Source organism: Pleurodeles waltl, unplaced genomic scaffold (assembly GCF_031143425.1).
Source record: "Pleurodeles waltl isolate 20211129_DDA unplaced genomic scaffold, aPleWal1.hap1.20221129 scaffold_72, whole genome shotgun sequence".
In the NCBI taxonomy this organism is placed as follows: domain Eukaryota; kingdom Metazoa; phylum Chordata; class Amphibia; order Caudata; family Salamandridae; genus Pleurodeles; species Pleurodeles waltl.
In genome coordinates this window covers 1,327,664-1,355,359 of record NW_027150393.1, presented here as the reverse complement: position 1 = coordinate 1,355,359, position 27,696 = coordinate 1,327,664, and the positions used below count along the sequence as shown (strand labels likewise).

The following is a 27,696-nucleotide window of genomic DNA, read 5'->3' as shown; positions in this document are numbered from 1 at the left end:
CTGAGTTGGCGCTCAGCAGCTAATTTAGAGCTGGCGCAGGGGGAAGCACAGGGGTGCGCTGTATTCTACTAAATACGGCGCTTTCCTGCATTTTGAAAATGACGGCACGTGGGGCTTGCAAATTTGGCACAGCGTCGCGCTTAGTCATTTTCTTGTAAATCTGGGCCAAAATGTCTAAAGGATAGAGGCTTTTTATGTCATGTTCGATGAAGACCATGTAAATGACTATAGTCGTACTGCAGAAGAGAGCACCATGTGCAGTTTCTTGCTTTGGGATGTAGTCTCCCACTCTGTGTCACCAATCCTCCGAGCAGGGTCGGAGCCGTTGCATTTCTGTGCCCAGGCTCGTTGGTCTAGGGGTATGATTCTCGCTTAGGGTGCGAGAGGTTCCGGGTTCAAATCCCGGACGAGCCCATTTTAGCAGAAAACAATCAAATCCTGCTCAAAATACACTATCCCTCAACATTTCTCATTCCACTCGAAGCATTGTTGCGCAAAACATATTTTTTGCCTCAGGCGAAAAATGGATTACAATGCCTTGGCTTCCTTCCTGCTTGCTCTCAGTGCGCCCTGTGTGATGATTTCACAGGCTCTCCTTCCTGGCATTTAGGCATCAGATATTTGTCTGTCTCTGCCCGCAGCTGTGGGATTTTTCAGGACGTCTGAGTGTATGCATGCTGGCCGACACCGCTGCAATTTTCACACTTACCCCTCGCATTCCGAGCAACTGCTGATAAAGTATAGAGGAAATCGTGCAAACATATGAGGGGAACTGTGCTCCTTCAGTCAAATCAGCAAGCTTGTTTCTGTAGTGTAGTGGTTATCACGTTTGCCTCACACGCGAAAAGTCCCCGGTTTGAGACCGGGCAGAAACACTTGGCAGCAGCAGCTTTTGTGTTTGCTCCCTAAAACCTCAGTCTCTCTCAATGCACACTTAGACAGAAATGACCTTTAAAAACTTGTGACCTGTGTAAAACGTGCTTTACTATTGCAGGACGCTAAAAAGTTATCTGCATCCCTCGGTGGTCGTGCATGTGCATTGTTTCTTGTTCTGTTTTTTTTTTTTTTTCTTGGCCATGTTATATTGTGGGGCCTTTAAAGCTGTGACTTTGATAGGAACATTGCAAGCGGCAAAATCAACAAGTGCAGACTGAAGAGTCCGACCTGCACACTGTTTTGGCTGTCAGGATGGCCGAGTGGTCTAAGGCGCCAGACTCAAGAGAGCTTGATCTTCAGTGAAGCTGAGCCTTCTGGTCTCTTCATGGAGGCGTGGGTTCAAATCCCACTTCTGACAGGTGTATTTTCTTCCCTTAAATCTTGCTCTGCTTGCAGAGCCAGCTCCTCACACCACTATCTTTGGAAGCTGCTGTGGCATGTGAGGAGAAATCCACCAACCCATCGGCTGGGCCCTCAATCAAAATTCTGTGTATTACTGGAAGGGGCGTCTCAGGCACACCTTCTGTTAGAGCTGCACTTTATGACAGTAACTACCATGCTGGTTTCTACTTAAGCAGTTGATTCTATCGTTTGAAGTGAGGCTCTCCTGCCACCTTTTGGGCAAAGAAGACTCTGCCCCTGCAACAACACAGGCAGACAAGCTCAAACTAGGTTTCTTGGTTAGGTGGGCGGAGCATATTGGCAATGGTGCCTCCTCGTGACTTGCAATTTACATGAAGAAGACAGAGAGGCAGCTGGGAGTAGGCAGTACCCATGAACCCCTGAACACTGTCTTGCGACTAGCACACAATTCTGAAATGAGGCGGGGAAAAGGAGGTGATTTCCCCATCAAGGGCCATTCCGGGAAATCAGCCACCCTGCGTCTCCCAGGTGAGTGTTTCAGGCCTATGAGCCGCTAATATAAATCTCGCCTGATCGAGCGCTGATTGAGCAAGTGTGCTTGAATCCAAGAGGCATGCTCCTCTGGCTCAAGAGCTAGCAGGCCCTTCAGTGCTTCTGGTTGGGAAGTCTAAGGTGCAAGGGTCCATGACTAGCAGCGGGTTACAACTACCAGAAAGGGTCTGCTTTTCACATCAGTCCCCTAGTTCAGCTCACTGGCACAGGGCATTTTGACTACCTCTTGCCTTGCTAGAGACAAACAAAAAATCCTTGACAGAAAACATCAATTGCTATGGCACGCTTAGAGAGAGAGAGCCTCCAAATGGCCCTGCTTTTCTGAAAGACGCTTCAGAAGATGTTTCAAATGACTATGCAGCGGCAGTCTAGTTGGTATAGGGGTATGATTCTCGCTTCGGGTGTGAGAGGACCTCGGTTCAAATCCCAGACAAACCCCTACCTTTATAGCTTCAGTCTGTGTTTTAAACAGGAGTATTTCTGCTTTTCACTCTTGTAAGATGTCATGTTGCAATGCAATACATGCTTTATACTGGCGTCAAGACGGTTCAGCATCATGAAGGTATGCGAGATTTCTTTGCAACTGCTTTTCTGTGCTGGAGCAGCAGTGCTCGTAGGAACATTAAATGCACAGTGCTTCTCCATGGTCATTTCGGGTCCAGTTCTGAAATCACCTCTTGGAATGAAAGTGATCCCAGTTCCTTTCTTCCAAGGGAAGAGATCGTGTTCCGGAAGGCTCAGCTTTGAGCGTCATGAACATTGGCCCTCATCCTTGCATCCCAGTCCAATGCATAGCCACATAAAGCAAGCAGGTGTGTCTGTTTCCATAGTGTGGTGGTTCCAGTACAATGCTTAGCCACATGAAGCAAGCCGGCAAGTGTGTCTGCTTGTGTAGTGTAGTGGTTATCATGCGCACCTCACATGCGAAAGGTCCCTGGTTCGAGTCGCTGGGCTTTTTCACAGTATTTGCATTTCCTGCCTCACCTGACAGGCAAGCTGAGATAAAAGAGACTGTGTCTATCCCTCACCATCGTGAGGTACTACGCTCCTGGGGCATCTGTCACAGCTCACCAAGAGGAGTTGCGCCAGCTTACGGCAGTCAGTTGCTCACTGTTTGACCTTTGCAATGAAGCCTGAGCCTACAGCATTCAAGCCAGCCAAGGAAGGAAGGTACGAGAGCGAAAATAGCTTTCCTGCCCTCACCAAGAACACACACCTTGAGCAAATAAAGTGCCAGACTTACAAGGCCCTATCGCCACCGGAGCATCACTTTTAGTGACGCCCCGGTGGCACTATGCACTGCGCGGTATTTACAAGATGGCGTTCAGCCACTTTTTGTGGCTTAACACCACCTTGTAAATACGGCCCCTTAGCACGCAGCGCGTTCCCTGGAAGGGGCGTGCAATGGGTGTTGTTGGGAGTGTGCCACAGCAACACCATAGCATTTTGATGCTGCTCCAGATTTAGGAGTTGGCGTAAAACTGCGTCAGCGCCAAAATCCAACGCCATCCCAGGGGTGTCGTTAGAGTGGCGCACTGAGGAGAAATGTTTTCATTTCTCCTTGTTTTTGCTCTTTCTATGTGTGATGCATTCTGCAGCACACATAGAAGTAAGAGCAAATCACCATTGAAGATTTTTTTTTTGGGCAGGAAGGTGTCCCTTCCTGCACAAAAACAATTTCCCCCTCAACGCAATCATCCTTGTACCATGGTGCAAGAACGGCTGCGTTGGCGCTCAGCAGCTAATTTAGAGCTGGCGCAGGGGGAAGCACAGGGGTGCGCTGTATTCTACTAAATACGGCGCTTTCCTGCATTTTGAAAATGACGGCGCGTGGGGCTTGCAAATTTGGCACAGCGTCGCGCTTAGTCATTTTCTTGTAAATCTGGGCCAAAATGTCTAAAGGATAGAGGCTTTTTATGTCATGTTCGATGAAGACCATGCAAATGACTCTAGTCGTACTGCAGAAGAGAGCACCATGTGCAGTTTCTTGCTTTGGGATGTAGTCTCCCACTCTCTGTCACCAACCCTCCGAGCAGGGTCGGAGCCGTTGCATTTTTGTGCCCAGGCTCGTTGGTCTAGGGGTATGATTCTTGCTTAGGGTGCGAGAGGTCCCGGGTTCAAATCACGGACGAGCCCATTTTAGCGGAAAACAATCAAATCCTGCTCAAAATACACAACCCCTCAACATTTCTCATTCCACTCGAAGCATTGTTGCGCAAAACATATTTTTTGCCTCAGGCGAAAAATGGATTACAATGCCTTGGCTTCCTTCCTGCTTGCTCTCAGTGCGCCCTGTGTGATGATTTCACAGGCTCTCCTTCCTGGCATTTAGGCATCAGATATTTGTCTGTCTCTGCCCGCAGCTGTGGGATTTTTCAGGACGTCTGAGTGTATGCATGCTGGCCGACACCGCTGCAATTTTCACACTTACCCCTCGCATTCCGAGCAACTGCTGATAAAGTATAGAGGAAATCGTGCAAACATATGAGGGGAACTGTGCTCCTTCAGTCAAATCAGCAAGCTTGTTTCTGTAGTGTAGTGGTTATCACGTTCGCCTCACACGCGAAAAGCCCCCGGTTTGAGACCGGGCAGAAACACTTGGCAGCAGCAGCTTTTGTGTTTGCTCCCTAAAACCTCAGTCTCTCTCAATGCACACTTAGACAGAAATGACCTTTAAAAACTTGTGACCTGTGTAAAACGTGCTTTACTATTGCAGGACGCTAAAAAGTTATCTGCATCCCTCGGTGGTCGTGCATGTGCATTGTTTCTTGTTCTGTTTTTTTTTTTTTTTCTTGGCCATGTTATATTGTGGGGCCTTTAAAGCTGTGACTTTGATAGGAACATTGCAAGCGGCAAAATCAACAAGTGCAGACTGAAGAGTCCGACCTGCACACTGTTTTGGCTGTCAGGATGGCCGAGTGGTCTAAGGCGCCAGACTCAAGAGAGCTTGATCTTCAGTGAAGCTGAGCCTTCTGGTCTCTTCATGGAGGCGTGGGTTCAAATCCCACTTCTGACAGGTGTATTTTCTTCCCTTAAATCTTGCTCTGCTTGCAGAGCCAGCTCCTCACACCACTATCTTTGGAAGCTGCTGTGGCATGTGAGGAGAAATCCACCAACCCATCGGCTGGGCCCTCAATCACAATTCTGTGTATTACTGGAAGGGGCGTCTCAGGCACACCTTCTGTTAGAGCTGCACTTTATGACAGTAACTACCATGCTGGTTTCTACTTAAGCAGTTGATTCTATCGTTTGAAGTGAGGCTCTCCTGCCACCTTTTGGGCAAAGAAGACACTGCCCCTGCAACAACACAGGCAGACAAGCTCAAACTAGGTTTCTTGGTTAGGTGGGCGGAGCATATTGGCAATGGTGCCTCCTCGTGACTTGCAATTTACATGAAGAAGACAGAGAGGCAGCTGGGAGTAGGCAGTACCCATGAACCCCTGAACACTGTCTTGCGACTAGCACACAATTCTGAAATGAGGCGGGGGAAAGGAGGTGATTTCCCCATCAAGGGCCATTCCGGGAAATCAGCCACCCTGCGTCTCCCAGGTGAGTGTTTCAGGCCTATGAGCCACTAATATAAATCTCGCCTGATCAAGCCTGATCGAGCGCTGATCGAGCAAGTGTGCTTGAATCCAAGAGGCATGCTCCTCTGGCTCAAGAGCTAGCAGGCCCTTCAGTGCTTCTGGTTGGGAAGTCTAAGGTGCAAGGGTCCATGACTAGCAGCGGGTTACAACTACCAGAAAGGGTCTGCTTTTCACATCAGTCCCCTAGTTCAGCTCACTGGCACAGGGCATTTTGACTACCTCTTGCCTTGCTAGAGACAAACAAAAAATCCTTGACAGAAAACATCAATTGCTATGGCACGCTTAGAGAGAGAGAGCCTCCAAATGGCCCTGCTTTTCTGGGAAGACGCTTCAGAAGATGTTTCAAATGACTATCCAGCGGCAGTCTAGTTGGTATAGGGGTATGATTCTCGCTTCGGGTGTGAGAGGACCTCGGTTCAAATCCCAGACAAACCCCTACCTTTATAGGTTCAGTCTGTGTTTTAAACAGGAGTATTTCTGCTTTTCACTCTTGTAAGATGTCATGTTGCAATGCAATACATGCTTTATACTGGCGTCAAGACGGTTCAGCATCATGAAGGTATGCGAGATTTCTTTGCAACTGCTTTTCTGTGCTGGAGCAGCAGTGCTCGTAGGAACATTAAATGCACAGTGCTTCTCCATGGTCATTTCGGGTCCAGTTCTGAAATCACCTCTTGGAATGAAAGTGATCCCAGTTCCTTTCTTCCAAGGGAAGAGATCGTGTTCCGGAAGGCTCAGCTTTGAGCGTCATGAACATTGGCCCTCATCCTTGCATCCCAGTCCAATGCATAGCCACATAAAGCAAGCAGGTGTGTCTGTTTCCATAGTGTGGTGGTTCCAGTACAATGCTTAGCCACATGAAGCAAGCCGGCAAGTGTGTCTGCTTGTGTAGTGTAGTGGTTATCATGCGCACCTCACATGCGAAAGGTCCCTGGTTCGAGTCGCTGGGCTTTTTCACAGTATTTGCATTTCCTGCCTCACCTGAGAGGCAAGCTGAGATAAAAGAGACTGTGTCTATCCCTCACCATCGTGAGGTACTACGCTCCTGGGGCATCTGTCACAGCTCACCAAGAGGAGTTGCGCCAGCTTACGGCAGTCAGTTGCTCACTGTTTGACCTTTGCAATGAAGCCTGAGCCTACAGCATTCAAGCCAGCCAAGGAAGGAAGGTACGAGAGCGAAAATAGCTTTCCTGCCCTCACCAAGAACACACACCTTGAGCAAATAAAGTGCCAGACTTACAAGGCCCTATCGCCACCGGAGCATCACTTTTAGTGACGCCCCGGTGGCACTATGCACTGCGCGGTATTTACAAGATGGCGTTCAGCCACTTTTTGTGGCTTAACACCACCTTGTAAATACGGCCCCTTAGCACGCAGCGCGTTCCCTGGAAGGGGCATGCAATGGGTGTTGTTGGGAGTGTGCCACAGCAACACCATAGCATTTTGATGCTGCTCCAGATTTAGGAGTTGGCGTAAATCTGCGTCAGCGCCAAAATCCAACGCCATCCCAGGGGTGTCGTTAGAGTGGCGCACTGAGGAGAAATGTTTTCATTTCTCCTTGTTTTTGCTCTTTCTATGTGTGATGCATTCTGCAGCACACATAGAAGTAAGAGCAAATCACCATTGAAGATTTTTTTTTGGGGCAGGAAGGTGTCCCTTCCTGCACAAAAACAATTTCCCCCTCAACGCAATCATCCTTGTACCATGGTGCAAGAACGGCTGCGTTGGCGCTCAGCAGCTAATTTAGAGCTGGCGCAGGGGGAAGCACAGGGGTGCGCTGTATTCTACTAAATACGGCGCTTTCCTGCATTTTGAAAATGACGGCGCGTGGGGCTTGCAAATTTGGCACAGCGTCGCGCTTAGTCATTTTCTTGTAAATCTGGGCCAAAATGTCTAAAGGATAGAGGCTTTTTATGTCATGTTCGATGAAGACCATGCAAATGACTCTAGTCGTACTGCAGAAGAGAGCACCATGTGCAGTTTCTTGCTTTGGGATGTAGTCTCCCACTCTCTGTCACCAACCCTCCGAGCAGGGTCGGAGCCGTTGCATTTTTGTGCCCAGGCTCGTTGGTCTAGGGGTATGATTCTTGCTTAGGGTGCGAGAGGTCCCGGGTTCAAATCACGGACGAGCCCATTTTAGCGGAAAACAATCAAATCCTGCTCAAAATACACAACCCCTCAACATTTCTCATTCCACTCGAAGCATTGTTGCGCAAAACATATTTTTTGCCTCAGGCGAAAAATGGATTACAATGCCTTGGCTTCCTTCCTGCTTGCTCTCAGTGCGCCCTGTGTGATGATTTCACAGGCTCTCCTTCCTGGCATTTAGGCATCAGATATTTGTCTGTCTCTGCCCGCAGCTGTGGGATTTTTCAGGACGTCTGAGTGTATGCATGCTGGCCGACACCGCTGCAATTTTCACACTTACCCCTCGCATTCCGAGCAACTGCTGATAAAGTATAGAGGAAATCGTGCAAACATATGAGGGGAACTGTGCTCCTTCAGTCAAATCAGCAAGCTTGTTTCTGTAGTGTAGTGGTTATCACGTTCGCCTCACACGCGAAAAGCCCCCGGTTTGAGACCGGGCAGAAACACTTGGCAGCAGCAGCTTTTGTGTTTGCTCCCTAAAACCTCAGTCTCTCTCAATGCACACTTAGACAGAAATGACCTTTAAAAACTTGTGACCTGTGTAAAACGTGCTTTACTATTGCAGGACGCTAAAAAGTTATCTGCATCCCTCGGTGGTCGTGCATGTGCATTGTTTCTTGTTCTGTTTTTTTTTTTTTTTCTTGGCCATGTTATATTGTGGGGCCTTTAAAGCTGTGACTTTGATAGGAACATTGCAAGCGGCAAAATCAACAAGTGCAGACTGAAGAGTCCGACCTGCACACTGTTTTGGCTGTCAGGATGGCCGAGTGGTCTAAGGCGCCAGACTCAAGAGAGCTTGATCTTCAGTGAAGCTGAGCCTTCTGGTCTCTTCATGGAGGCGTGGGTTCAAATCCCACTTCTGACAGGTGTATTTTCTTCCCTTAAATCTTGCTCTGCTTGCAGAGCCAGCTCCTCACACCACTATCTTTGGAAGCTGCTGTGGCATGTGAGGAGAAATCCACCAACCCATCGGCTGGGCCCTCAATCAAAATTCTGTGTATTACTGGAAGGGGCGTCTCAGGCACACCTTCTGTTAGAGCTGCACTTTATGACAGTAACTACCATGCTGGTTTCTACTTAAGCAGTTGATTCTATCGTTTGAAGTGAGGCTCTCCTGCCACCTTTTGGGCAAAGAAGACTCTGCCCCTGCAACAACACAGGCAGACAAGCTCAAACTAGATTTCTTGGTTAGGTGGGCGGAGCATATTGGCAATGGTGCCTCCTCGTGACTTGCAATTTACATGAAGAAGACAGAGAGGCAGCTGGGAGTAGGCAGTACCCATGAACCCCTGAACACTGTCTTGCGACTAGCACACAATTCTGAAATGAGGCGGGGGAAAGGAAGTGATTTCCCCATCAAGGGCCATTCCGGGAAATCAGCCACCCTGCGTCTCCCAGGTGAGTGTTTCAGGCCTATGAGCCGCTAATATAAATCTCGCCTGATCGAGCGCTGATTGAGCAAGTGTGCTTGAATCCAAGAGGCATGCTCCTCTGGCTCAAGAGCTAGCAGGCCCTTCAGTGCTTCTGGTTGGGAAGTCTAAGGTGCAAGGGTCCATGACTAGCAGCGGGTTACAACTACCAGAAAGGGTCTGCTTTTCACATCAGTCCCCTAGTTCAGCTCACTGGCACAGGGCATTTTGACTACCTCTTGCCTTGCTAGAGACAAACAAAAAATCCTTGACAGAAAACATCAATTGCTATGGCACGCTTAGAGAGAGAGAGCCTCCAAATGGCCCTGCTTTTCTGAAAGACGCTTCAGAAGATGTTTCAAATGACTATGCAGCGGCAGTCTAGTTGGTATAGGGGTATGATTCTCGCTTCGGGTGTGAGAGGACCTCGGTTCAAATCCCAGACAAACCCCTACCTTTATAGCTTCAGTCTGTGTTTTAAACAGGAGTATTTCTGCTTTTCACTCTTGTAAGATGTCATGTTGCAATGCAATACATGCTTTATACTGGCGTCAAGACGGTTCAGCATCATGAAGGTATGCGAGATTTCTTTGCAACTGCTTTTCTGTGCTGGAGCAGCAGTGCTCGTAGGAACATTAAATGCACAGTGCTTCTCCATGGTCATTTCGGGTCCAGTTCTGAAATCACCTCTTGGAATGAAAGTGATCCCAGTTCCTTTCTTCCAAGGGAAGAGATCGTGTTCCGGAAGGCTCAGCTTTGAGCGTCATGAACATTGGCCCTCATCCTTGCATCCCAGTCCAATGCATAGCCACATAAAGCAAGCAGGTGTGTCTGTTTCCATAGTGTGGTGGTTCCAGTACAATGCTTAGCCACATGAAGCAAGCCGGCAAGTGTGTCTGCTTGTGTAGTGTAGTGGTTATCATGCGCACCTCACATGCGAAAGGTCCCTGGTTCGAGTCGCTGGGCTTTTTCACAGTATTTGCATTTCCTGCCTCACCTGACAGGCAAGCTGAGATAAAAGAGACTGTGTCTATCCCTCACCATCGTGAGGTACTACGCTCCTGGGGCATCTGTCACAGCTCACCAAGAGGAGTTGCGCCAGCTTACGGCAGTCAGTTGCTCACTGTTTGACCTTTGCAATGAAGCCTGAGCCTACAGCATTCAAGCCAGCCAAGGAAGGAAGGTACGAGAGCGAAAATAGCTTTCCTGCCCTCACCAAGAACACACACCTTGAGCAAATAAAGTGCCAGACTTACAAGGCCCTATCGCCACCGGAGCATCACTTTTAGTGACGCCCCGGTGGCACTATGCACTGCGCGGTATTTACAAGATGGCGTTCAGCCACTTTTTGTGGCTTAACACCACCTTGTAAATACGGCCCCTTAGCACGCAGCGCGTTCCCTGGAAGGGGCGTGCAATGGGTGTTGTTGGGAGTGTGCCACAGCAACACCATAGCATTTTGATGCTGCTCCAGATTTAGGAGTTGGCGTAAAACTGCGTCAGCGCCAAAATCCAACGCCATCCCAGGGGTGTCGTTAGAGTGGCGCACTGAGGAGAAATGTTTTCATTTCTCCTTGTTTTTGCTCTTTCTATGTGTGATGCATTCTGCAGCACACATAGAAGTAAGAGCAAATCACCATTGAAGATTTTTTTTTTGGGCAGGAAGGTGTCCCTTCCTGCACAAAAACAATTTCCCCCTCAACGCAATCATCCTTGTACCATGGTGCAAGAACGGCTGCGTTGGCGCTCAGCAGCTAATTTAGAGCTGGCGCAGGGGGAAGCACAGGGGTGCGCTGTATTCTACTAAATACGGCGCTTTCCTGCATTTTGAAAATGACGGCGCGTGGGGCTTGCAAATTTGGCACAGCGTCGCGCTTAGTCATTTTCTTGTAAATCTGGGCCAAAATGTCTAAAGGATAGAGGCTTTTTATGTCATGTTCGATGAAGACCATGCAAATGACTCTAGTCGTACTGCAGAAGAGAGCACCATGTGCAGTTTCTTGCTTTGGGATGTAGTCTCCCACTCTCTGTCACCAACCCTCCGAGCAGGGTCGGAGCCGTTGCATTTTTGTGCCCAGGCTCGTTGGTCTAGGGGTATGATTCTTGCTTAGGGTGCGAGAGGTCCTGGGTTCAAATCATGGACGAGCCCATTTTAGCGGAAAACAATCAAATCCTGCTCAAAATACACAACCCCTCAACATTTCTCATTCCACTCGAAGCATTGTTGCGCAAAACATATTTTTTGCCTCAGGCGAAAAATGGATTACAATGCCTTGGCTTCCTTCCTGCTTGCTCTCAGTGCGCCCTGTGTGATGATTTCACAGGCTCTCCTTCCTGGCATTTAGGCATCAGATATTTGTCTGTCTCTGCCCGCAGCTGTGGGATTTTTCAGGACGTCTGAGTGTATGCATGCTGGCCGACACCGCTGCAATTTTCACACTTACCCCTCGCATTCCGAGCAACTGCTGATAAAGTATAGAGGAAATCGTGCAAACATATGAGGGGAACTGTGCTCCTTCAGTCAAATCAGCAAGCTTGTTTCTGTAGTGTAGTGGTTATCACGTTCGCCTCACACGCGAAAAGCCCCCGGTTTGAGACCGGGCAGAAACACTTGGCAGCAGCAGCTTTTGTGTTTGCTCCCTAAAACCTCAGTCTCTCTCAATGCACACTTAGACAGAAATTACCTTTAAAAACTTGTGACCTGTGTTAAACGTGCTTTACTATTGCAGGACGCTAAAAAGTTATCTGCATCCCTCGGTGGTCGTGCATGTGCATTGTTTCTTGTTCTGTTTTTTTTTTTTTTTCTTGGCCATGTTATATTGTGGGGCCTTTAAAGCTGTGACTTTGATAGGAACATTGCAAGCGGCAAAATCAACAAGTGCAGACTGAAGAGTCCGACCTGCACACTGTTTTGGCTGTCAGGATGGCCGAGTGGTCTAAGGCGCCAGACTCAAGAGAGCTTGATCTTCAGTGAAGCTGAGCCTTCTGGTCTCTTCATGGAGGCGTGGGTTCAAATCCCACTTCTGACATGTGTATTTTCTTCCCTTAAATCTTGCTCTGCTTGCAGAGCCAGCTCCTCACACCACTATCTTTGGAAGCTGCTGTGGCATGTGAGGAGAAATCCACCAACCCATCGGCTGGGCCCTCAATCAAAATTCTGTGTATTACTGGAAGGGGCGTCTCAGGCACACCTTCTGTTAGAGCTGCACTTTATGACAGTAACTACCATGCTGGTTTCTACTTAAGCAGTTGATTCTATCGTTTGAAGTGAGGATCTCCTGCCACCTTTTGGGCAAAGAAGACTCTGCCCCTGCAACAACACAGGCAGACAAGCTCAAACTAGGTTTCTTGGTTAGGTGGGCGGAGCATATTGGCAATGGTGCCTCCTCGTGACTTGCAATTTACATGAAGAAGACAGAGAGGCAGCTGGGAGTAGGCAGTACCCATGAACCCCTGAACACTGTCTTGCGACTAGCACACAATTCTGAAATGAGGCGGGGGAAAGGAGGTGATTTCCCCATCAAGGGCCATTCCGGGAAATAAGCCACCCTGCGTCTCCCAGGTGAGTGTTTCAGGCCTATGAGCCACTAATATAAATCTCGCCTGATCGAGCGCTGATCGAGCAAGTGTGCTTGAATCCAAGAGGCATGCTCCTCTGGCTCAAGAGCTAGCAGGCCCTTCAGTGCTTCTGGTTGGGAAGTCTAAGGTGCAAGGGTCCATGACTTGCAGCGGGTTACAACTACCAGAAAGGGTCTGCTTTTCACATCAGTGCCCTAGTTCAGCTCACTGGCACAGGGCATTTTGACTACCTCTTGCCTTGCTAGAGACAAACAAAAAATCCTTGACAGAAAACATCAATTGCTATGGCACGCTTAGAGAGAGAGAGCCTCCAAATGGCCCTGCTTTTCTGAAAGACGCTTCAGAAGATGTTTCAAATGACTATGCAGCGGCAGTCTAGTTGGTATAGGGGTATGATTCTCGCTTCGGGTGTGAGAGGACCTCGGTTCAAATCCCAGACAAACCCCTACCTTTATAGGTTCAGTCTGTGTTTTAAACAGGAGTATTTCTGCTTTTCACTCTTGTAAGATGTCATGTTGCAATGCAATACATGCTTTATACTGGCGTCGAGACGGTTCAGCATCATGAAGGTATGCAAGATTTCTTTGCAACTGCTTTTCTGTGCTGGAGCAGCAGTGCTCGTAGGAACATTAAATGCACAGTGCTTCTCCATGGTAATTTCGGGTCCAGTACTGAAATCACCTCTTGGAATGAAAGTGATCCCAGTTCCTTTCTTCCAAGGGAAGAGATCGTGTTCCGGAAGGCTCAGCTTTGAGCGTCATGAACATTGGCCCTCATCCTTGCATCCCAGTCCAATGCATAGCCACATAAAGCAAGCAGGTGTGTCTGTTTCCATAGTGTGGTGGTTCCAGTACAATGCATAGCCACATGAAGCAAGCCGGCAAGTGTGTCTGCTTGTGTAGTGTAGTGGTTATCATGCGCACCTCACATGCGAAAGGTTCCTGGTTCGAGTCGCTGGGCTTTTTCACAGTATTTGCATTTCCTGCCTCACCTGACAGGCAAGCTGAGATAAAAGAGACTGTGTCTATCCCTCACCATCGTGAGGTACTACGCTCCTGGGGCATCTGTCACAGCTCACCAAGAGGAGTTGCGCCAGCTTACGGCAGTCAGTTGCTCACTGTTTGACCTTTGCAATGAAGCCTGAGCCTACAGCATTCAAGCCAGCCAAGGAAGGAAGGTACGAGAGCGAAAATAGCTTTCCTGCCCTCACCAAGAACACACACCTTGAGCAAATAAAGTGCCAGACTTACAAGGCCCTATCGCCACCGGAGCATCACTTTTAGTGACGCCCCGGTGGCACTATGCACTGCGCGGTATTTACAAGATGGCGTTCAGCCACTTTTTGTGGCTTAACACCACCTTGTAAATACGACCCCTTAGCACGTAGCGCGTTCCCTGGAAGGGGCGTGCAATGGGTGTTGTTGGGAGTGTGCCACAGCAACACCATAGCATTTTCATGCTGCTCCAGATTTAGGAGTTGGCGTAAATCTGCGTCAGCGCCAAAATCCAACGCCATCCCAGGGGTGTCGTTAGAGTGGCGCACTGAGGAGAAATGTTTTCATTTCTCCTTGTTTTTGCTCTTTCTATGTGTGATGCATTCTGCAGCACACATAGAAGTAAGAGCAAATCACCATTGAAGATTTTTTTTTTGGACAGGAAGGTGTCCCTTCCTGCACAAAAACAATTTCCCCCTCAACGCAGTCATCCTTGTACCATGGTGCAAGAACGGCTGCGTTGGCGCTCAGCAGCTAATTTAGAGCTGGCGCAGGGGGAAGCACAGGGGTGCGCTGTATTCTACTAAATACGGCGCTTTCCTGCATTTTGAAAATGACGGCACGTGGGGCTTGCAAATTTGGCACAGCGTCGCGCTTAGTCATTTTCTTGTAAATCTGGGCCAAAATGTCTAAAGGATAGAGGCTTTTTATGTCATGTTCGATGAAGACCATGCAAATGACTCTAGTCGTACTGCAGAAGAGAGCACCATGTGCAGTTTCTTGCTTTGGGATGTAGTCTCCCACTCTCTGTCACCAATCCTCCGAGCAGGGTCGGAGCCGTTGCATTCCTGTGCCCAGGCTCGTTGGTCTAGGGGTATGATTCTTGCTTAGGGTGCGAGAGGTCCCGGGTTCAAATCCCGGACGAGCCCATTTTAGCGGAAAACAATCAAATCCTGCTCAAAATACACAACCCCTCAACATTTCTCATTCCACTCGAAGCATTGTTGCGCAAAACATATTTTTTGCCTCAGGCGAAAAATGGATTACAATGCCTTGGCTTCCTTCCTGCTTGCTCTCAGTGCGCCCTGTGTTATGATTTTACAGGCTCTCCTTCCTGGCATTTAGGCATCAGATATTTGTCTGTCTCTGCCCGCAGCTGTGGGATTTTTCAGGACGTCTGAGTGTATGCATGCTGGCCGACACCGCTGCAATTTTCACACTTACCCCTCGCATTCCGAGCAACTGCTGATAAAGTATAGAGGAAATCGTGCAAACATATGAGGGGAACTGTGCTCCTTCAGTCAAATCAGCAAGCTTGTTTCTGTAGTGTAGTGGTTATCACGTTCGCCTCACACGCGAAAAGTCCCCGGTTTGAGACCGGGCAGAAACACTTGGCAGCAGCAGCTTTTGTGTTTGCTCCCTAAAACCTCAGTCTCTCTCAATGCACACTTAGACAGAAATTACCTTTAAAAACTTGTGACCTGTGTAAAACGTGCTTTACTATTGCAGGACGCTAAAAAGTTATCTGCATCCCTCGGTGGTCGTGCATGTGCATTGTTTCTTGTTCTGTTTTTTTTTTTTTTTCTTGGCCATGTTATATTGTGGGGCCTTTAAAGCTGTGACTTTGATAGGAACATTGCAAGCGGCAAAATCAACAAGTGCAGACTGAAGAGTCCGACCTGCACACTGTTTTGGCTGTCAGGATGGCCGAGTGGTCTAAGGCGCCAGACTCAAGAGAGCTTGATCTTCAGTGAAGCTGAGCCTTCTGGTCTCTTCATGGAGGCGTGGGTTCAAATCCCACTTCTGACAGGTGTATTTTCTTCCCTTAAATCTTGCTCTGCTTGCAGAGCCAGCTCCTCACACCACTATCTTTGGAAGCTGCTGTGGCATGTGAGGAGAAATCCACCAACCCATCGGCTGGGCCCTCAATCAAAATTCTGTGTATTACTGGAAGGGGCGTCTCAGGCACACCTTCTGTTAGAGCTGCACTTTATGACAGTAACTACCATGCTGGTTTCTACTTAAGCAGTTGATTCTATCGTTTGAAGTGAGGCTCTCCTGCCACCTTTTGGGCAAAGAAGACACTGCCCCTGCAACAACACAGGCAGACAAGCTCAAACTAGGTTTCTTGTTTAAGTGGGCGGAGCATATTGGCAATGGTGCCTCCTCGTGACTTGCAATTTACATGAAGAAGACAGAGAGGCAGCTGGGAGTAGGCAGTACCCATGAACCCCTGAACACTGTCTTGCGACTAGCACACAATTCTGAAATGAGGCGGGGGAAAGGAGGTGATTTCCCCATCAAGGGCCATTCCGGGAAATCAGCCACCCTGCGTCTCCCAGGTGAGTGTTTCAGGCCTATGAGCCACTAATATGAATCTCGCCTGATCGAGCCTAATCGAGCGCTGATCGAGCAAGTGTGCTTGAATCCAAGAGGCATGCTCCTCTGGCTCAAGAGCTAGCAGGCCCTTCAGTGCTTCTGGTTGGGAAGTCTAAGGTGCAAGGGTCCATGACTAGCAGCGGGTTACAACTACAAGAAAGGGTCTGCTTTTCACATCAGTCCCCTAGTTCAGCTCACTGGCACAGGGCATTTTGACTACCTCTTGCCTTGCTAGAGACAAACAAAAAATCCTTGACAGAAAACATCAATTGCTATGGCACGCTTAGAGAGAGAGAGCCTCCAAATGGCCCTGCTTTTCTGAAAGACGCTTCAGAAGATGTTTCAAATGACTATGCAGCGGCAGTCTAGTTGGTATAGGGGTATGATTCTCGCTTCGGGTGTGAGAGGACCTTGGTTCAAATCCCAGACAAACCCCTACCTTTATAGGTTCAGTCTGTGTTTTAAACAGGAGTATTTCTGCTTTTCACTCTTGTAAGATGTCATGTTGCAATGCAATACATGCTTTATACTGGCGTCAAGACGGTTCAGCATCATCAAGGTATGCGAGATTTCTTTGCAACTGCTTTTCTGTGCTGGAGCAGCAGTGCTCGTAGGAACATTAAATGCACAGTGCTTCTCCATGGTAATTTCGGGTCCAGTTCTGAAATCACCTCTTGAAATGAAAGTGATCCCAGTTCCTTTCTTCCAAGGGAAGAGATCGTGTTCCGGAAGGCTCAGCTTTGAGCGTCATGAACATTGGCCCTCATCCTTGCATCCCAGTCCAATGCATAGCCACATAAAGCAAGCAGGTGTGTCTGTTTCCATAGTGTGGTGGTTCCAGTACAATGCATAGCCACATGAAGCAAGCCGGCAAGTGTGTCTGCTTGTGTAGTGTAGTGGTTATCATGCACACCTCACATGCGAAAGGTCCCTGATTCGAGTCGCTGGGCTTTTTCACAGTATTTGCATTTCCTGCCTCACCTGACAGGCAAGCTGAGATAAAAGAGACTGTGTCTATCCCTCACCATCGTGAGGTACTACGCTCCTGGGGCATCTGTCACAGCTCACCAAGAGGAGTTGCGCCAGCTTACGGCAGTCAGTTGCTCACTGTTTGACCTTTGCAATGAAGCCTGAGCCTACAGCATTCAAGCCAGCCAAGGAAGGAAGGTACGAGAGCGAAAATAGCTTTCCTGCCCTCACCAAGAACACACACCTTGAGCAAATAAAGTGCCAGACTTACAAGGCCCTATCGCCACCGGAGCATCACTTTTATTGACGCCCCGGTGGCACTATGCACTGCGCGGTATTTACAAGATGGCGTTCAGCCACTTTTTGTGGCTTAACACCACCTTGTAAATACGGCCCCTTAGCACGCAGCGCGTTCCCTGGAAGGGGCGTGCAATGGGTGTTGTTGGGAGTGTGCCACAGCAACACCATAGCATTTTGATGCTGCTCCAGATTTAGGAGTTGGCGTAAATCTGCGTCAGCGCCAAAATCCAACGCCATCCCAGGGGTGTCGTTAGAGTGGCGCACTGAGGAGAAATGTTTTAATTTCTCCTTGTTTTTGCTCTTTCTATGTGTGATGCATTCTGCAGCACACATAGAAGTAAGAGCAAATCACCATTGAAGATTTTTTTTTTGGGCAGGAAGGTGTCCCTTCCTGCACAAAAACAATTTCCCCCTCAACGCAGTCATCCTTGTACCATGGTGCAAGAACGGCTGCGTTGGCGCTCAGCAGCTAATTTAGAGCTGGCGCAGGGGGAAGCACAGGGGTGCGCTGTATTCTACTAAATACGGCGCTTTCCTGCATTTTGAAAATGACGGCGCGTGGGGCTTGCAAATTTGGCACAGCGTCGCGCTTAGTCATTTTCTTGTAAATCTGGGCCAAAATGTCTAAAGGATAGAGGCTTTTTATGTCATGTTCGATGAAGACCATGCAAATGACTCTAGTCGTACTGCAGAAGAGAGCACCATGTGCAGTTTCTTGCTTTGGGATGTAGTCTCCCACTCTCTGTCACCAACCCTCCGAGCAGGGTCGGAGCCGTTGCATTTCTGTGCCCAGGCTCGTTGGTCTAGGGGTATGATTCTCGCTTAGGGTGCGAGAGGTCCCGGGTTCAAATCCCGTACGAGCCCATTTTAGCGGAAAACAATCAAATCCTGCTCAAAATACACAACCCCTCAACATTTCTCATTCCACTCGAAGCATTGTTGTGCAAAACATATTTTTTGCCTCAGGCGAAAAATGGATTACAATGCCTTGGCTTCCTTCCTGCTTGCTCTCAGTGCGCCCTGTGTGATGATTTCTCAGGCTCTCCTTCCTGGCATTTAGGCATCAGATATTTGTCTGTCTCTGCCCGCAGCTGTGGGATTTTTCAGGACGTCTGAGTGTATGCATGCTGGCCGACACCGCTGCAATTTTCACACTTACCCCTCGCATTCCGAGCAACTGCTGATAAAGTATAGAGGAAATTGTGCAAACATATGAGGAGAACTGTGCTCCTTCAGTCAAATCAGCAAGCTTGTTTCTGTAGTGTAGTGGTTATCACGTTCGCCTCACACGCTAAAAGTCCCCGGTTTGAGACCGGGCAGAAACACTTGGCAGCAGCAGCTTTTGTGTTTGCTCCCTAAAACCTCAGTCTCTCTCAATGCACACTTAGACAGAAATGACCTTTAAAAACTTGTGACCTGTGTAAAACGTGCTTTACTATTGCAGGACGCTAAAAAGTTATCTGCATCCCTCGGTGGTCGTGCATGTGCATTGTTTCTTGTTCTGTTTTTTTTTTTTTTTCTTGGCCATGTTATATTATGGGGCCTTTAAAGCTGTGACTTTGATAGGAACATTGCAAGCGGCAAAATCAACAAGTGCAGACTGAAGAGTCCGACCTGCACACTGTTTTGGCTGTCAGGATGGCCGAGTGGTCTAAGGTGCCAGACTCAAGAGAGCTTGATCTTCAGTGAAGCTGAGCCTTCTGGTCTCTTCATGGAGGCGTGGGTTCAAATCCCACTTCTGACAGGTGTATTTTCTTCCCTTAAATCTTGCTCTGCTTGCAGAGCCAGCTCCTCACACCACTATCTTTGGAAGCTGCTGTGGCATGTGAGGAGAAATCCACCAACCCATCGGCTGGGCCCTCAATCAAAATTCTGTGTATTACTGGAAGGGGCGTCTCAGGCACACCTTCTGTTAGAGCTGCACTTTATGACAGTAACTACCATGCTGGTTTCTACTTAAGCAGTTGATTCTATCGTTTGAAGTGAGGCTCTCCTGCCACCTTTTGGGCAAAGAAGACTCTGCCCCTGCAACAACACAGGCAGACAAGCTCAAACTAGGTTTCTTGGTTAGGTGGGCGGAGCATATTGGCAATGGTGCCTCCTCGTGACTTGCAATTTACATGAAGAAGACAGAGAGGCAGCTGGGAGTAGGCAGTACCCATGAACCCCTGAACACTGTCTTGCGACTAGCACACAATTCTGAAATGAGGCGGGGGAAAGGAGGTGATTTCCCCATCAAGGGCCATTCCGGGAAATCAGCCACCCTGCGTCTCCCAGGTGAGTGTTTCAGGCCTATGAGCCACTAATATAAATCTCGCCTGATCGAGAGCTGATCGAGCAAGTGTGCTTGAATCCAAGAGGCATGCTCCTCTGGCTCAAGAGCTAGCAGGCCCTTCAGTGCTTCTGGTTGGGAAGTCTAAGGTGCAAGGGTCCATGACTTGCAGCGGGTTACAACTACCAGAAAGGGTCTGCTTTTCACATCAGTGCCCTAGTTCAGCTCACTGGCACAGGGCATTTTGACTACCTCTTGCCTTGCTAGAGACAAACAAAAAATCCTTGACAGAAAACATCAATTGCTATGGCACGCTTAGAGAGAGAGAGCCTCCAAATGGCCCTGCTTTTCTGAAAGACGCTTCAGAAGATGTTTCAAATGACTATGCAGCGGCAGTCTAGTTGGTATAGGGGTATGATTCTCGCTTCGGGTGTGAGAGAACCTCGGTTCAAATCCCAGACAAACCCCTACCTTTATAGGTTCAGTCTGTGTTTTAAACAGGAGTATTTCTGCTTTTCACTCTTGTAAGATGTCATGTTGCAATGCAATACATGCTTTATACTGGCGTCGAGACGGTTCAGCATCATGAAGGTATGCGAGATTTCTTTGCAACTGCTTTTCTGTGCTGGAGCAGCAGTGCTCGTAGGAACATTAAATGCACAGTGCTTCTCCATGGTAATTTCGGGTCCAGTTCTGAAATCACCTCTTGGAATGAAAGAGATCCCAGTTCCTTTCTTCCAAGGGAAGAGATCGTGTTCCGGAAGGCTCAGCTTTGAGCGTCATGAACATTGGCCCTCATCCTTGGATCCCAGTCCAATGCATAGCCACATAAAGCAAGCTGGTGTGTCTGTTTCCATAGTGTGGTGGTTCCAGTACAATGCATAGCCACATGAAGCAAGCCGGCAAGTGTGTCTGTTTGTGTAGTGTAGTGGTTATCATGCGCACCTCACATACGAAAGGTCCCTGGTTCGAGTCGCTGGGCTTTTTCACAGTATTTGCATTTCCTGCCTCACCTGACAGGCAAGCTGAGATAAAAGAGACTGTGTCTATCCCTCACCATCGTGAGGTACTACGCTCCTGGGGCATCTGTCACAGCTCACCAAGAGGAGTTGCGCCAGCTTACGGCAGTCAGTTGCTCACTATTTGACCTTTGCAATGAAGCCTGAGCCTACAGCATTCAAGCCAGCCAAGAAAGGAAGGTACGAGAGCGAAAATAGCTTTCCTGCCCTCACCAAGAACACACACCTTGAGCAAATAAAGTGCCAGACTTACAAGGCCCTATCGCCACCGGAGCATCACTTTTAGTGACGCCCCGGTGGCAGTATGCACTGCGCGGTATTTACAAGATGGCGTTCAGCCACTTTTTGTGGCTTAACACCACCTTGTAAATACGGCCCCTTAGCACGCAGCGCGTTCCCTGGAAGGGGCGTGCAATGGGTGTTGTTGGGAGTGGGCCACAGCAACACCATAGCATTTTTATGCTGCTCCAGATTTAGGAGTTGGCGTAAATCTGCGTCAGCGCCAAAATCCAACGCCATCCCAGGGGTGTCGTTAGAGTGGCGCACTGAGGAGAAATGTTTTCATTTCTCCTTGTTTTTGCTCTTTCTATGTGTGATGCATTCTGCAGCACACATAGAAGTAAGAGCAAATCACCATTGAAGATTTTTTTTGGGGGCAGGAAGGTGTCCCTTCCTGCACAAAAACAATTTCCCCCTCAACGCAGTCATCCTTGTACCATGGTGCAAGAACGGCTGCGTTGGCGCTCAGCAGCTAATTTAGAGCTGGCGCAGGGGGAAGCACAGGGGTGCGCTGTATTCTACTAAATACGGCGCTTTCCTGCATTTTGAAAATGACGGCACGTGGGGCTTGCAAATTTGGCACAGCGTCGCGCTTAGTCATTTTCTTGTAAATCTGGGCCAAAATGTCTAAAGGATAGAGGCTTTTTATGTCATGTTCGATGAAGACCATGCAAATGACTCTAGTCGTACTGCAGAAGAGAGCACCATGTGCAGTTTCTTGCTTTGGGATGTAGTCTCCCACTCTCTGTCACCAATCCTCCGAGCAGGGTCGGAGCCGTTGCATTCCTGTCCCCAGGCTCGTTGGTCTAGGGGTATGATTCTCGCTTAGGGTGCGAGAAGTCCCGGGTTCAAATCCCGGACGAGCCCATTTTAGCGGAAAACAATCAAATCCTGCTCAAAATACACAACCCCTCAACATTTCTCATTCCACTCGAAGCATTGTTGCGCAAAACATATTTTTTGCCTCAGGCGAAAAATGGATTACAATGCCTTGGCTTCCTTCCTGCTTGCTCTCAGTGCGCCCTGTGTGATGATTTCACAGGCTCTCCTTCCTGGCATTTAGGCATCAGATATTTGTCTGTCTCTGCCCGCAGCTGTGGGATTTTTCAGGACGTCTGAGTGTATGCATGCTGGCCGACACCGCTGCAATTTTCACACTTACCCCTCGCATTCCGAGCAACTGCTGATAAAGTATAGAGGAAATCGTGCAAACATATGAGGGGAACTGTGCTCCTTCAGTCAAATCAGCAAGCTTGTATCTGTAGTGTAGTGGTTATCACGTTCGCCTCACATGCGAAAAGTCCCCTGTTTGAGACCGGGCAGAAACACTTGGCAGCAGCAGCTTTTGTGTTTGCTCCCTAAAACCTCAGTCTCTCTCAATGCACACTTAGACAGAAATGACCTTTAAAAACTTGTGACCTGTGTAAAACGTGCTTTACTATTGCAGGACGCTAAAAAGTTATCTGCATCCCTCGGTGGTCGTGCATGTGCATTGTTTCTTGTTCTGTTTTTTTTTTTTTTTCTTGGCCATGTTATATTGTGGGGCCTTTAAAGCTGTGACTTTGATAGGAACATTGCAAGCGGCAAAATCAACAAGTGCAGACTGAAGAGTCCGACCTGCACACTGTTTTGGCTGTCAGGATGGCCGAGTGGTCTAAGGCGCCAGACTCAAGAGAGCTTGATCTTCAGTGAAGCTGAGCCTTCTGGTCTCTTCATGGAGGCGTGGGTTCAAATCCCACTTCTGACAGGTGTATTTTCTTCCCTTAAATCTTGCTCTGCTTGCAGAGCCAGCTCCTCACACCACTATCTTTGGAAGCTGCTGTGGCATGTGAGGAGAAATCCACCAACCCATCGGCTGGGCCCTCAATCAAAATTCTGTGTATTACTGGAAGGGGCGTCTCAGGCACACCTTCTGTTAGAGCTGCACTTTATGACAGTAACTACCATGCTGGTTTCTACTTAAGCAGTTGATTCTATCGTTTGAAGTGAGGCTCTCCTGCCACCTTTTGGGCAAAGAAGACACTGCCCCTGCAAAAACACAGGCAGACAAGCTCAAACTAGATTTCTTGGTTAAGTGGGCGGAGCATATTGGCAATGGTGCCTCCTCGTGACTTGCAATTTACATGAAGAAGACAGAGAGGCAGCTGGGAGTAGGCAGTACCCATGAACCCCTGAACACTGTCTTGCGACTAGCACACAATTCTGAAATGAGGCGGGGGAAAGGAGGTGATTTCCCCATCAAGGGCCATTCCGGGAAATCAGCCACCCTGCGTCTCCCAGGTGAGTGTTTCAGGCCTATGAGCCATTAATATAAATCTCGCCTGATCAAGCCTGATCGAGCGCTGATCGAGCAAGTGTGCTTGAATCCAAGAGGCATGCTCCTCTGGCTCAAGAGCTAGCAGGCCCTTCAGTGCTTCTGGTTGGGAAGTCTAAGGTGCAAGGGTCCATGACTTGCAGCGGGTTACAACTACCAGAAAGGGTCTGCTTTTCACATCAGTCCCCTAGTTCAGCTCACTGGCACAGGGCATTTTGACTACCTCTTGCCTTGCTAGAGACAAACAAAAAATCCTTGACAGAAAACATCAATTGCTATGGCACGCTTAGAGAGAGAGAGCCTCCAAATGGCCCTGCTTTTCTGAAAGACGCTTCAGAAGATGTTTCAAATGACTATGCAGCGGCATTCTAGTTGGTATAGGGGTATGATTCTCGCTTCGGGTGTGAGAGGACCTCGGTTCAAATCCCAGACAAACCCCTACCTTCATAGGTTCAGTCTGTGTTTTAAACAGGAATATTTCTGCTTTTCACTCTTGTAAGATGTCATGTTGCAATGCAATACGTGCTTTATACTGGCATCGAGACGGTTCAGCATCATCAAGGTATGCGAGATTTCTTTGCAACTGCTTTTCTGTGCTGGAGCAGCAGTGCTCGGAGGAACATTAAATGCACAGTGCTTCTCCATGGTAATTTCGGGTCCAGTTCTGAAATCACCTCTTGGAATGAAAGTGATCCCAGTTCCTTTCTTCCAAGGGAAGAGATCGTGTTCCGGAAGGCTCAGCTTTGAGCGTCATGAACATTGGCCCTCATCCTTGCATCCCAGTCCAATGCATAGCCACATAAAGCAAGCAGGTGTGTCTGTTTCCATAGTGTGGTGGTTCCAGTACAATGCATAGCCACATGAAGCAAGCCGGCAAGTGTGTCTGCTTGTGTAGTGTAGTGGTTATCATGCGCACCTCACATGCGAAAGGTCCCTGATTCGAGTCGCTGGGCTTTTTCACAGTATTTGCATTTCCTGCCTCACCTGACAGGCAAGCTGAGATAAAAGAGACTGTGTCTATCCCTCACCATCGTGAGGTACTACGCTCCTGGGGCATCTGTCACAGCTCACCAAGAGGAGTTGCGCCAGCTTACGGCAGTCAGTTGCTCACTGTTTGACCTTTGCAATGAAGCCTGAGCCTACAGCATTCAAGCCAGCCAAGGAAGGAAGGTACGAGAGCGAAAATAGCTTTCCTGCCCTCACCAAGAACACACACCTTGAGCAAATAAAGTGCCAGACTTACAAGGCCCTATCGCCACCGGAGCATCACTTTTATTGACGCCCCGGTGGCACTATGCACTGCGCGGTATTTACAAGATGGCGTTCAGCCACTTTTTGTGGCTTAACACCACCTTGTAAATACGGCCCCTTAGCACGCACCGCGTTCCCTGGAAGGGGCGTGCAATGGGTGTTGTTGGGAGTGTGCCACAGCAACACCATAGCATTTTGATGCTGCTCCAGATTTAGGAGTTGGCGTAAATCTGCGTCAGCGCCAAAATCCAACGCCATCCCAGGGGTGTCGTTAGAGTGGCGCACTGAGGAGAAATGTTTTCATTTCTCCTTGTTTTTGCTCTTTCTATGTGTGATGCATTCTGCAGCACACATAGAAGTAAGAGCAAATCACCATTGAAGATTTTTTTTTTGGGCAGGAAGGTGTCCCTTCCTGCACAAAAACAATTTCCCCCTCAACGCAGTCATCCTTGTACCATGGTGCAAGAACGGCTGCGTTGGCGCTCAGCAGCTAATTTAGAGCTGGCGCAGGGGGAAGCACAGGGGTGCGCTGTATTCTACTAAATACGGCGCTTTCCTGCATTTTGAAAATGACGGCGCGTGGGGCTTGCAAATTTGGCACAGCGTCGCGCTTAGTCATTTTCTTGTAAATCTGGGCCAAAATGTCTAAAGGATAGAGGCTTTTTATGTCATGTTCGATGAAGACCATGCAAATGACTCTAGTCGTACTGCAGAAGAGAGCACCATGTGCAGTTTCTTGCTTTGGGATGTAGTCTCCCACTCTCTGTCACCAACCCTCCGAGCAGGGTCGGAGCCGTTGCAATTCTGTGCCCAGGCTTGTTGGTCTAAGGGTATGATTCTCGCTTAGGGTGCAAGAGGTCCCGGGTTCAAATCCCGTACGAGCCCATTTTAGCGGAAAACAATCAAATCCTGCTCAAAATACACAACCCCTCAACATTTCTCATTCCACTCGAAGCATTGTTGCGCAAAACATATTTTTTGCCTCAGGCGAAAAATGGATTACAATGCCTTGGCTTCCTTCCTGCTTGCTCTCAGTGCGCCCTGTGTGATGATTTCACAGGCTCTCCTTCCTGGCATTTAGGCATCAGATATTTGTCTGTCTCTGCCTGCAGCTGTGGGATTTTTCAGGACGTCTGAGTGTATGCATGCTGGCCGACACCGCTGCAATTTTCACACTTACCCCTCGCATTCCGAGCAACTGCTGATAAAGTATAGAGGAAATCGTGCAAACATATGAGGGGAACTGTGCTCCTTCAGTCAAATCAGCAAGCTTGTTTCTGTAGTGTAGTGGTTATCACGTTCGCCTCACACGCGAAAAGTCCCCGGTTTGAGACCGGGCAGAAACACTTGGCAGCAGCAGCTTTTGTGTTTGCTCCCTAAAACCTCAGTCTCTCTCAATGCACACTTAGACAGAAATGACCTTTAAAAACTTGTGACCTGTGTAAAACATGCTTTACTATTGCAGGACGCTAAAAAGTTATCTGCATCCCTCGGTGGTCGTGCATGTGCATTGTTTCTTGTTCTGTTTTTTTTTTTTTTTCTTGGCCATGTTATATTGTGGGGCCTTTAAAGCTGTGACTTTGATAGGAACATTGCAAGCGGCAAAATCAACAAGTGCAGACTGAAGAGTCCGACCTGCACACTGTTTTGGCTGTCAGGATGGCCGAGTGGTCTAAGGCGCCAGACTCAAGAGAGCTTCATCTTCAGTGAAGCTGAGCCTTCTGGTCTCTTCATGGAGGCGTGGGTTCAAATCCCACTTCTGACAGGTGTATTTTCTTCCCTTAAATCTTGCTCTGCTTGCAGAGCCAGCTCCTCACACCACTATCTTTGGAAGCTGCTGTGGCATGTGAGGAGAAATCCACCAACCCATCGGCTGGGCCCTCAATCACAATTCTGTGTATTACTGGAAGGGGCGTCTCAGGCACACCTTCTGTTAGAGCTGCACTTTATGACAGTAACTACCATGCTGGTTTCTACTTAAGCAGTTGATTCTATCGTTTGAAGTGAGGCTCTCCTGCCACCTTTTGGGCAAAGAAGACACTGCACCTGCAACAACACAGGCAGACAAGCTCAAACTAGGTTTCTTGGTTAGGTGGGCGGAGCATATTGGCAATGGTGCCTCCTTGTGACTTGCAATTTACATGAAGAAGACAGAGAGGCAGCTGGGAGTAGGCAGTACCCATGAACCCCTGAACACTGTCTTGCGACTAGCACACAATTCTGAAATGAGGCGGGGGAAAGGAGGTGATTTCCCCATCAAGGGCCATTCCGGGAAATCAGCCACCCTGCGTCTCCCAGGTGAGTGTTTCAGGCCTATGAGCCACTAATATAAATCTCGCCTGATTGAGCGCTGATCGAGCAAGTGTGCTTGAATCCAAGAGGCATGCTCCTCTGGCTCAAGAGCTAGCAGGCCCTTCAGTGCTTCTGGTTGGGAAGTCTAAGGTGCAAGGGTCCATGACTTGCAGCGGGTTACAACTACCAGAAAGGGTCTGCTTTTCACATCAGTGCCCTAGTTCAGCTCACTGGCACAGGGCATTTTGACTACCTCTTGCCTTGCTAGAGACAAAGAAAAAATCCTTGACAGAAAACATCAATTGCTATGGCACGCTTAGAGAGAGAGAGCCTCCAAATGGCCCTGCTTTTCGGAAAGATGCTTCAGAAGATGTTTCAAATGACTATGCAGCGGCAGTCTAGTTGGTATAGGGGTATGATTCTCGCTTCGGGTGTGAGAGGACCTCGGTTCAAATCCCAGACAAACCCCTACCTTTATAGGTTCAGTCTGTGTTTTAAACAGGAGTATTTATGCTTTTCACTCTTGTAAGATGTCATGTTGCAATGCAATACATGCTTTATACTGGCGTCGAGACGGTTCAGCATCATGAAGGTATGCGAGATTTCTTTGCAACTGCTTTTCTGTGCTGGAGCAGCAGTGCTCGTAGGAACATTAAATGCACAGTGCTTCTCCATGGTAATTTCGGGTCCAGTTCTGAAATCACCTCTTGGAATGAAAGTGATCCCAGTTCCTTTCTTCCAAGGGAAGAGATCGTGTTCCGGAAGGCTCAGCTTTGAGCGTCATGAACATTGGCCCTCATCCTTGCATCCCAGTCCAATGCATAGCCACATAA

General features: G+C 48.5%; 16 non-coding genes across 16 annotated transcripts; all 16 read left to right on the top strand.

The window, feature by feature from the left end:
* The first annotated feature begins 342 nt into the window (after positions 1-342).
* On the top strand, positions 343-414 carry TRNAP-AGG (transfer RNA proline (anticodon AGG)). The gene has a single exon. It is a non-coding gene; the product is annotated as a tRNA-Pro (tRNA).
* Positions 415-1,182: 768 nt separating this feature from the next.
* TRNAL-CAA (transfer RNA leucine (anticodon CAA)) lies at positions 1,183-1,294 on the top strand. The gene is made up of 2 exons: positions 1,183-1,220; positions 1,249-1,294. It is a non-coding gene; the product is annotated as a tRNA-Leu (tRNA).
* Positions 1,295-4,375: 3,081 nt separating this feature from the next.
* TRNAV-CAC (transfer RNA valine (anticodon CAC)) lies at positions 4,376-4,448 on the top strand. Its single transcript has one exon. It is a non-coding gene; the product is annotated as a tRNA-Val (tRNA).
* Positions 4,449-4,755: 307 nt separating this feature from the next.
* Positions 4,756-4,867, top strand: TRNAL-CAA (transfer RNA leucine (anticodon CAA)). The gene is made up of 2 exons: positions 4,756-4,793; positions 4,822-4,867. It is a non-coding gene; the product is annotated as a tRNA-Leu (tRNA).
* A 3,092-nt stretch (positions 4,868-7,959) lies between these two features.
* TRNAV-CAC (transfer RNA valine (anticodon CAC)) lies at positions 7,960-8,032 on the top strand. The gene has a single exon. It is a non-coding gene; the product is annotated as a tRNA-Val (tRNA).
* Positions 8,033-8,339: 307 nt separating this feature from the next.
* On the top strand, positions 8,340-8,451 carry TRNAL-CAA (transfer RNA leucine (anticodon CAA)). Its single transcript has 2 exons — positions 8,340-8,377; positions 8,406-8,451. It is a non-coding gene; the product is annotated as a tRNA-Leu (tRNA).
* A 3,081-nt stretch (positions 8,452-11,532) lies between these two features.
* TRNAV-CAC (transfer RNA valine (anticodon CAC)) lies at positions 11,533-11,605 on the top strand. The gene has a single exon. It is a non-coding gene; the product is annotated as a tRNA-Val (tRNA).
* Positions 11,606-11,912: 307 nt separating this feature from the next.
* On the top strand, positions 11,913-12,024 carry TRNAL-CAA (transfer RNA leucine (anticodon CAA)). Its single transcript has 2 exons — positions 11,913-11,950; positions 11,979-12,024. It is a non-coding gene; the product is annotated as a tRNA-Leu (tRNA).
* A 2,621-nt stretch (positions 12,025-14,645) lies between these two features.
* On the top strand, positions 14,646-14,717 carry TRNAP-AGG (transfer RNA proline (anticodon AGG)). Its single transcript has one exon. It is a non-coding gene; the product is annotated as a tRNA-Pro (tRNA).
* A 388-nt stretch (positions 14,718-15,105) lies between these two features.
* On the top strand, positions 15,106-15,178 carry TRNAV-CAC (transfer RNA valine (anticodon CAC)). Its single transcript has one exon. It is a non-coding gene; the product is annotated as a tRNA-Val (tRNA).
* A 307-nt stretch (positions 15,179-15,485) lies between these two features.
* On the top strand, positions 15,486-15,597 carry TRNAL-CAA (transfer RNA leucine (anticodon CAA)). The gene is made up of 2 exons: positions 15,486-15,523; positions 15,552-15,597. It is a non-coding gene; the product is annotated as a tRNA-Leu (tRNA).
* A 2,631-nt stretch (positions 15,598-18,228) lies between these two features.
* On the top strand, positions 18,229-18,300 carry TRNAP-AGG (transfer RNA proline (anticodon AGG)). The gene has a single exon. It is a non-coding gene; the product is annotated as a tRNA-Pro (tRNA).
* A 3,501-nt stretch (positions 18,301-21,801) lies between these two features.
* Positions 21,802-21,873, top strand: TRNAP-AGG (transfer RNA proline (anticodon AGG)). The gene has a single exon. It is a non-coding gene; the product is annotated as a tRNA-Pro (tRNA).
* Positions 21,874-22,641: 768 nt separating this feature from the next.
* On the top strand, positions 22,642-22,753 carry TRNAL-CAA (transfer RNA leucine (anticodon CAA)). Its single transcript has 2 exons — positions 22,642-22,679; positions 22,708-22,753. It is a non-coding gene; the product is annotated as a tRNA-Leu (tRNA).
* Positions 22,754-25,844: 3,091 nt separating this feature from the next.
* Positions 25,845-25,917, top strand: TRNAV-CAC (transfer RNA valine (anticodon CAC)). Its single transcript has one exon. It is a non-coding gene; the product is annotated as a tRNA-Val (tRNA).
* Positions 25,918-26,224: 307 nt separating this feature from the next.
* TRNAL-CAA (transfer RNA leucine (anticodon CAA)) lies at positions 26,225-26,336 on the top strand. The gene is made up of 2 exons: positions 26,225-26,262; positions 26,291-26,336. It is a non-coding gene; the product is annotated as a tRNA-Leu (tRNA).
* The last annotated feature ends 1,360 nt before the right edge of the window (positions 26,337-27,696 follow it).